A 9,971-nucleotide genomic window follows, 5' to 3' on the forward strand; every position below is an offset into this window, starting at 1 on the left:
TAATTGATGTCTGATCTCTGAAGTTCATTTATTTGTCATTTGACAGCCGACATACATTATTTATTGATGTAATCATAATTAATTAGTGGTCTTTGATTCTTGTAGGCGTGTGTAGTGTTATTGTGTATTTAATATAAAGTGTGTTAGTCAATCAATACTTTTTTTTGTTTGTTTTGTCCAGCAGTTTAACAAGCAGCATATATTAGGCTAACAAAATAAATAAGCAGGGATGCACCTTAGGCTAACACATTCATAACTAAACAACTGTTGTACTGTGGTTTACCTTGGAGATTAATACTAATACCAATAATAGTGTTAAGGTATGTGCTCATACTTAAACAAACATATACATATCATATACATACATATGTGCATTGTTATACATATCCCATACTACTTAATAAAAGTCATGACATACAACACCACAAATTCCATATTCACACATGATTGATATTAGTATCAGTAATACTTACAGTTGGATTTGGAAAGCCTGTTTATCAGCTCAGCTGTTAAGTGTCCCACTGCAAGGTTAGTAAAGCTGTAGCTTAACATTATTCACCCAAAGGGTGAGGCAGACGATGGTGCATGAACAATGCCACTTGTGGAAGCCAGGGTGATGTGAGGGGCTCGGCCACTACGCCCATCCAACAAGTAGAGGAAAGAATCCTAGCAGCCAGGGAGCCCACACACCTTCAGTTCCAGGAGGGCAGGTGTTGCGACCCAAGCCGCCCACACAGAGCCCCCCAGGCAGAGCTGCAGCAGCCACAGAGACAGCACCCGAGGTCAGAGTGGGCCACCGGGGGTCAACGCTGTCCGCCCCATGAGAACCAGGGGCAAACACTCCCCCCGGTGGGAGGTTCGGCCTGAAAAAGTGGAGCCCGAGGACCCACGGTCCGTAGGGAGCCCGCTAGGAGATGCCCCCGCGCCCAGAGTGGGTCCCACCCCCAGTCCACCACCCCCACACGAGCGGAGCGGGGCCTACCCCATCTGCCCAACCTCATCCCCTGGCACCACACCGGGCCTGCAGCACAAGGCCAGCAATTGGTGGGTGTCAGCAGTAAAGAGACCACCCAGGCAGACGATCAACGTAAATCAATACTTTCAAACATTATATCAACATGTTGATTTTGTTGTATACTCTGCCACAATCATAAAATATAATAATAATAATAAATGCATATGGGATTAAGCGGTATGGAATGGATGGATGGAGGGTTTGATGCCTCATGAGGCTTCATCTCACCATCACTAACATTAAGTATTGACTTTAGTTGCTGATATTCTAAGAAATTGGCACTAGCTAACACCACTAACACGGCTCACAGACTTACAGAGAGGGCAGAGGGCTTAAGTAACATGAGTCTTTACTATCACAATATTTCCGTTTTCTTTTGTTTATTGTGCAAATAAAGACAAGTAACACTGCGTTTATTCTCTTTTAACCAGCCACCAGAAAGCTGGATGAAGCCCTTATATCCATGATAGTGAAGAACACACAACCCTTCAGTATTGTGGAAGATGTTGGATTCAGAAATTTGTGTCCAAACTGGATACCAGTTATGTTCTCCCTACAAGGCAGGTATGTATGTGTGCATGTATGGAAGCTAAACAGGAAATAACAAAATAAAACTGGAAATTGAGCAAAACATGATTCTGGAGCTGCATTCCCATTACAAAAAAATGTATACTAAATGTCAAGTATACTGAAGTATATCTTCATCTTTCTAAAGTATACTTTGCAGAGTAAGTAGACTTATGTGAATCTAGTTTTAGATTCTAGTATTCTAGTATCCTTATGAGTTTACTCATTTAATACTTCTTGGGACTAAATTGTCCCACTTTTTGTCAGGAACGGCAGATGAAGGACCCACATGCACAGCACAATACACGATTTTCTGGCGTTAAAGAGTGTGGTTTATTCCAGTAAGCGGAGTAAAGTCCAGGCAGGGTCATACACAGGTGATCAGACGGGTTACATGGGATTAGGCAGAGACGTAGTCAGGAGCAGACACAGATCATAACCGGGAGGTGAGTACGATACCAAACATCAGGCGTAGAAGCGTGGTCAGGCAGGCAATGGTCGGCAACAGGCAGGAGTAACAAGGTCGAGCATCAAAAAAACCAGGAAACACGAAGACACGGCAGGAACAATGAAACTGGGTAAGCACGACGACACACGAACAACGATCTGGCAAGGGACTAAGGACACTGGTGGTGGTTAAATACAACGTGGCTTGATTACTGATACGGTGCAGGTGCGGATAACGACCAGGTGAAGCAGGCGCAGCTGTGACAAGAACAAAAACCGGAAGTAAAGTTCAAGCAGAAACAGAAACCAGGAGACTACCAAAATAAAACCGGAAACAACTAGACACAAAACCCAGATCGTGACACTTTTCAGCCCTCAATGTATGAAAAGTAAACTTTAAAGGAGTCATATCATGCTTTTCATTCTAAAAAATATTAGACTTTAATGTCTCAGTAAGGTCTCTGTAAATTTTCATCCCATAAAACCCTTTAGATCGTCCACACTGCCCCTGTCAATGTGTGGTTTTCACTCTCCATCAGCAAACGCTGTGTTTTCTGGGCGTGTCGCAAGCGAAGCTGCTCACCACACCTCTGTGCGGAAGCGCATACCTTTTTTGTTGTTGTTTTTTTTTTTAAACTGGCTCCATGGATACGAGCCACCGCACGGTTAGGATACAATAGGTGGCAGTAGTGCGACATTGAGAATGCAATCCACCGCCATCCTCCACAGAAGAAGACCCACTACAGAGCTGCCCGACATTAGTCAGTTGTTTCGTAGCGTAGTAGAACCATACGTCTACGATCCCGAATCTGACCCTGAAGCTGAAGAGGAGGCTGTTGAAGTCACCACATTTCGGCTGATGCAAGATGTGTCTCATTGGTAATGTCGCATTTACTTCAATTTAATTGATTTATGTAATTTGCAAAGCGACTAGCGGTTGCTAATGCGTATGCTAAATGCAGCTATGCAGCTTGAATATTCACAACACGACTTACCTGGAAAACTCTCGTTAATAGAAAACACTACTTTAGCTTACATTATACAAATAAATAAGTTTGAGAGCATAGCTGAAATAATATAAATACATTTTACATTTACACATTTCACTGTTTTTGTCTTACTTGTGCTGCTGCTCTGACAATTTTATTTAAAAAATGTGCATTAATATTTAGAGCAATCACTGCATGACCTTCCTGGGAACAAAAAGCATTGGTTAAAAATTATATATTGACCTAACGTATTTTTACTGCTTTTAATTATGTTTTTTGTCATTCATGATAAATTTGACAGTAATATGTCTCTGTATCTAAAGTTGTTACAGGTATCTAGTCTACAGAGGCTAGTGAGCTGGTGCTGAGGATTCCTGGGTTGAAGAATCTGAGTTGCCATCTCTTCATGCTTGGGTTGTAGATGAAGGCAGTTTCCTGATGGATAAAACACTAAAACACTCATAGTATGATTGATGTAGACCAACTGTAGAATAACTCCTTTACCGTTTGAGTAAAAATGTGTTTTTTGTGAGTGCAACACTCATTAAGAATTTTTTTAACTTTATTTATATATAATTTATATGCGTTTTATTTATGGCCGCTTCAACTTTATAGCTTACCATATTAGAAAGAGAAAAACATGTAATTTCAATACTATGATTTCCTAAATAAAAGTGTTTTCCCTTCAGAAACAGAGTTCAGTGAAATACATAATAGTTAAAGCCAACTTTATTGTAAACCAAAAAAATACACCACTACTCCAAAGCTAGAACAAACTGTTACCTTCACACTCCAATGTGCAATGTATAGGTTACTGAGTTAATTAAGAAGTCTGGGGGTTTGAGGACGAAGGAGAAGCTTTTGCAGGGCCTTGCAGACGAAATGCATGAAAGTAGGGTAAACAGGGAGATGTGGTGATCCTTGTTCTCATCACTATTTGGAAGACTGAGCGGAAGCAGTCCTCTACCAGATGGAAGCTGTGGCTGTCCTCACCATCACCTCATCAAAACAAAAGGTAGTGCAATCAGAATTGTAGATTAGTGAAATGTTAATTATTATGTAGGTCAAAACCTTCTCTAATGTAAGAACACACAATACCAGACAAAAAATTAAACCAAACAAGAGGACAGGCCTGTCTGTGCTAAAACAACAGATAAACAGTTGTTACAATTCAAATATAAAATCTAAACAGTATATACACCAATTAAAATCTTCTATTACCTATCTTACTGTTGGTACATACAAACTTACATACCTTTACTCCTGAGCTGGGCAGCAGATGTCTGTGTACCAACAGTCTGCAGTGATTTCTCTGTTTGACAGCCTCCTTGCATGTGGGCAACTGGGATCTGCCCTCCTACAGTATAGAAAAGACTGTTACATTTACTGTAAATTGTATTGGTCCTACAAATATAATGGCTATGGTACAAGCTATAGGTAACTGACCAGATAAGCAGCAGTTATTGTAGAGATGTGACTAATTAGCAACTAAGCTTGCAACACAACACAGTAATCATTCCAACTAATCATGTTAGAATTTGATAGAACAATGACATAACCCCAAATCACAAGTTGATTTAGGCTGTGACACAGGACGGGGTAATAACAAACACAACCGTTCATCTGCAGGTTCTTTTTGTAGCGATCGACCAGCTGTAGCTCTAAAGTGCAAAGGCCTAAAGGCATGCTAACGGCTAACGCAACACACAAACAGGAGCGGCAGCACGTCAACAGGACAAAAGCTCGATCCACCGTTTCCTGCCTGTCGCCGATCGAAGGCCCATCGCTATTAGCTGTTCCCCACACAGGTGTGTGGTTGCACCAACTCAGAGTAGCACATTTGAAAGGGACAAAGGCTCAGTTGACTCACTGTAGCCGTTAGCGACGCTAGCGATTAGCTTGTCTCACATGTGGGTAACTGCATTTTAAACAGACCCAACTAACATATTTAGATATCACAAGTATCAAGCACAAACTTACTACAGCGAGCTAGATCCACCGCTTCCTGCCTGTCGCCGCTGGAAGGGCGATAACGATCAGCTGTTCCCCACAGGTGTATGTGATTACAGAAAAAGGACAGACGCTAGACCCACCGCTCCCTGCCTGTAGCCGCTCGATGCCGTTAGCCATTAGCTTTTCTCCACACAGGTGTGTGGCTGCAGGAGCCCACGTGAGCACATTTGAAGGGGACAAAGGCTCGGTCGAATGGCTGTAGCCGTTAGCATAGCTAGCTAGTAACTTGCCTCACACATAGGTTACTACATTTTAAACGGACAAACTAACATTTTAAAACAATATCAAGCATGTACTTACTTCAGTGAGTGGATGACGGACTTTAGGAATAGGTCCTTTTTTCCAACAGGAGCCGTGAAACAAATCCAGCATTTGTACGCACCCTCGTTTGAAATGCACATACGTATAAATGCTGAGGCAGTGGTTCTGGCACCGGTCCGTTTAAAATAAAAGTGACCCACAAATCCTCACTTGTTGATCCCTTGGTAAAATGAATAGACTTTGGTGTTGGTTAGAACACCCAAGAACCGAACTATTTCTATGGGAGGACTTGGGCGCTGCCGTGCTGGTCTGTTCACGGTGAGTGAGAGGGGGGAAATGGCGGAAGTCCAGTTTTGGTTCGGGATCATTGTGGGGGTGGTGGTTCAGTATTTGCAAGGAGAACTTTCAACCAGTGTGACGACAACTGGGACACGGCCTCAGAGTAGGTCGTGGCTGTTTTCATTGGATGAGAAAATTTACGTTTTCAAAATGTGAAAAAAGCAGGAAATGCATTTCTACCGTGCTCAGTGTGTGTATATGTGACCCATAGAGTCATAGGGACGCTCCAAAATGTCTAAAAAGTGGATTTTGCATGATATGGGCCCTTTAAGCACAGGATTTATGCACTGACTGCATTAAAATGCGCTTTAAATAAACTTGTGGATACTAATTATGTACTTCTAGGCTATTAACCATATTGAACAACTGTTACTGTACTTCATACAGGCTACTAGTACACCTTTATCAAAAGAATACTGCAGTATACTGCTACTTTTGATATGAGATGTATATTAAATTATGATAATAGGGCCCTGGCCATGGCGCAGTCGTGCCCCTGTCGCCCAGGTCGCAGGTTCAATCCCTTCAAGACGGGTTGCGTCAGATGGGCATTCGGCGTAAAAACCTGTCCAATCTATCATGCAAATCATTCGCTGCGGCGACCCCTGACGGGATGAGCCAAAAGGTATTACTTATTAACTTATAATAATAATTAAATTTAATTGAGCCCACATTTAGGAGCCTTTGTCACAGACACACAACGGAGGAAGGACCCAAATGCACAGTGTGGCTTGATTAAGAACAATATTTAATAAGTTCGAGGTCAGGCAGGCAATGATCATATACGAGGCAGGCAAACACAGGATCCGACAGGGAGTAGGCAAAACGATGGTCAAAAGCAGGCAATGGTCAAAATCACAGTACTGGAATATAAGAGGCTGGACAAGAGACAAGACAGTGGAAACAAACTGGATCGTGCACGAGACTGGACATCAAGTAGTGCTGAAATGTGGATCATGAGAACGACAACAATCTGCCAAGGTAACGTGGTGAGAGGTGGTGCTTAAATACGTGATGTGATAATACCAAATATGACACAGGTGAGTAATTAGAACCGGAAGTAAAGCTGGATCTGCTGGTGTTGGTGATGGAACAGGAAGTGGTAACAAAATAAAACCGGAAATGAATGAAAACATTGACTGAATGATGTAAACTGTGACAGCCTTCATGTCTGCAAAGTGTCTTTTTCAAGGACACCTGGGGGATTGAAGCTTGGACCTTCTGCTTCTTACCTTCTGCTGTGCCCTCCCTACTGAGCTACAACACAGTGGGCTGACCAGATAATATGTACTTCTAGGCTACCACTGTAGCTGTACAGTATCCTGTTGTATACTGAACAACTAAACTATTAGTGTACCTCATACAGGCTATTAGTATACCTGTAGTTTATTGTAATATACTTTTGATAACTTTTGATTTATTAGAACACTTTATGTATACGTGCACATACTAATTATGTACTTATGTACTAGGCTACTAATTGTACTGAACAATTACACTATTAGTGTACTGCATAGGTAGCGTATTGGTATACCTGTAGTTTATTGTAGTATACTTTTGAGAATTCATATAAACTATAATTGTAATATGTATTACTGGTACACTTTAAGTAAACACTTAGCATATTGAAGTACATTTTTTACTTTATTCTCAGTGAACTAATTGTTTAAAAGTTTTTGTAAACTTTCTCACATAACACGTGTGTGAAACGCTGGGGGCTATTATGGGCTTTTGTACACAGAAACACAGAGAAACACATGTCACAAACGAACATGACGCGTCTTGTTTGGTCTTGACGCGTCTCTAAAAAACAGACGCACGTCTAAAAAAAACAGGTTTTTCAAGATGTGTCACAAAAGGACATGATGCATCACAAGACCCGTCACAAACGGACATGACGCGTTATGGAAACGCCGTTACTGTGACCATTTAGGCTTGCCATATTTGCCTCGTTCGTTCTGGTCAGCATTTGCATCCCACCTCAGGCCTGTGTAACAACAGCGCTACAGAAACTGGCTGACATAAAACTGAGCCAGGAACTTCCGAGATACAGGCAGCATGTGAAGTATTTCACCAGAGACATGAACACACTGGACCACTGCCACACTATATTAAAGGATGCCTACCGCTCTGTTCCATGTGCAGCACTGGGCCTCTCTGACCACTGTCTGCTTCACTTCATCCCAACTTACAGGCAGAAATCTAAAACCTGTAAACCTGTGTTTAGGACGGTGAAAAGGTGGACGGAGGAGTCTAAACTGCAGCTGCAGGGCTGCTTTGACTCTACCGACTGGGAGGTTTTTGAAGCCACAGCGAGAGACATCCATGAGCTCACTGACACTGTAACATCGTACATCAGCTTTTATCAGGACATGTGTGTAAAGACAAAAGTGATGACCGGTCCCTGTACAGGCAGGCCAGAAACAGGCTGACAAAGGAGGTACTGTAAAGGCAGCTAAAATAAGATATGGGTAAGGCTGCAGAATGGCCTACCAACAAACTACCCCATGTCAGTCTGGAGAGGACTGCTTCACATCAGCAGGTACAGGAAACCATCTCCACACCCTGAGGCTAGCAAACACCTGGCAGACGATCCTTAACAAGTTCTACTGTTCTACTACAAGTTCTACTAAGGGACCATCTCACACCTCTTGGCCAGACAATAGGCTCATCCACACACCCCAACATTCACACCCTTCCGTCACCAGGCCTTCTAACGACATCCAAGGTTTGTGAAGGAGATGTATCATCTTCAGAGGCAGAAAATCATAAAGGCTGCGGGACCTGACAGTGTGTGCCCAACCTGTCTGAAATTCTGTGCTGACCAGCCGACCACGTGCCAATCTTCACCCAGATCTTCAACTGTTCTCTGCAGCTGTTTAGAGTGCCCAACTGCTTCAGAGAGTCCACCATTGTGCCCCTCCCTAAGAAGTCCACCATCACCAGCCTAAACGACTACAGACCTGTCGCCCTGCCGTCTGTGGTCATGAACACCTTTAAGAGGCTGGTGCTGAGGCATCTGAAGGACATCATAGACCCCCTGCTGGACCCCCTGTAGTTTGCCCATACAGGAAAAACAGGTTGGCTGATGATGCAGTAAATCTGAGACTCCCCTACATCCTGCAGCACCTGCATCTCCCTGGCACATATGCCAGAATCCTGTTTGTCGACTTCAGCTCAGTCTTTAATACTACCACCCCAGGAATACTCCACCATAAACTGACCCAGCTCACCGTTCCCACTCCCACGGGTCAGTGGATCAGGAGCTTCCTGACTAAAAGGGGGCAGCGGGTGAGGCTGGGCATCGGCGCACAACTGGGGTGTGTCCTCTTTCCACTGCTCTTCTCCCTAAGTTGTTCTCTCGTTATAGCAGCGTTTAAGTTTAACCAAACTCTTAAAATTTACTCCAACCGCAATGACCTATAGTTTGCTCTGACTCTGAATGAAAAGCCCGAATGACAGATGATGTGTCCAGGTAGAGCTTAACCAGAAATGTATGCATGTGATAATGCAGGCAACGAGAGAATCTGGGAAGTGGCGTCACCGTCTGAAGCAGACAGTGATGTGACGTTCCAACGATGGTGCTGAGGAGCCGCTTATTCATAGGCAGATGACTTGGATCAAGTTGTCAATGCGTGCTAGTGTTTGTTGTCAAATGCTGATCTCGCTGCTGCCTTTATACAGTATGTCCTCGTGTGTAAGTACTGTGTCGGGTCTGTGTACGTTCTACCTTTGATTTCCCCCTCTAGAATAAATCAAGCCGTTTTCTAGGTAAATTATCCAGAAAATAAAATACAAAGAACATCCGCTTCCTTATTTGTCTTGATATAAGCGAAAAACGGAATTTAATCACAGCACTGTGTTAAAACCAAATAAACGAGCTGAAAACAGTGTTTTCAAAACTAGACCTGGAATTAGATTTAAAGCCGTTTCCCGTTTTCTCGTTTTGTGGAAAAAAAGATTTTATTCTGGGGGACAAATCAAACAGTTGGAACATACACGGACCGTTTTCCGTTTCTCAATTAAAAAGAAACAAACGGCATTTATTCAAAGCAGCGTGTTAAAAACGAAAAATCGAGCTGAAAAGATTTAAAGCCGCTTTCCGTTTTCTCATTTGGTTTCAACGATTTGGTGCAATTAAACAGTTAAAACACTAAGACATAGGCAATGTGCCCTTTAAACGGAAGCTGCAGTATTATACTTTACCGTAATGACATTTACCACAATATCTGCAGAAAAACAATGTTTTATTACACAGGCAACACAGTGGATTTGGAACTCGCTCCGCGCGAGTTACGGTGTCTGATGTTGATTCGGTTGCAAAGCAAACTTCAAACCCC

At 42.8% G+C, this 9,971-nt stretch overlaps 2 long non-coding RNA genes across 2 annotated transcripts; one reads left to right on the plus strand and one right to left on the minus strand.

The window, feature by feature from the left end:
* Positions 1 to 1,598: 1,598 nt before the first annotated feature.
* Positions 1,599 to 3,665, plus strand: LOC129603188 (uncharacterized). Its single transcript, XR_008692893.1, has 2 exons — positions 1,599 to 2,908; positions 3,342 to 3,665. It is a non-coding gene; the product is annotated as an uncharacterized LOC129603188 (long non-coding RNA).
* Positions 3,666 to 3,729: 64 nt separating this feature from the next.
* Positions 3,730 to 5,350, minus strand: LOC129603187 (uncharacterized). The gene is made up of 3 exons (XR_008692892.1): positions 5,332 to 5,350; positions 4,274 to 4,375; positions 3,730 to 4,017 (listed from the first exon to the last, which is right to left on the minus strand). It is a non-coding gene; the product is annotated as an uncharacterized LOC129603187 (long non-coding RNA).
* Between the last annotated feature and the right edge of the window lie 4,621 nt (positions 5,351 to 9,971).

Source organism: Betta splendens, chromosome 16 (genome assembly GCF_900634795.4).
Source record: "Betta splendens chromosome 16, fBetSpl5.4, whole genome shotgun sequence".
Classification (NCBI taxonomy): Eukaryota; Metazoa; Chordata; class Actinopteri; order Anabantiformes; family Osphronemidae; genus Betta; species Betta splendens.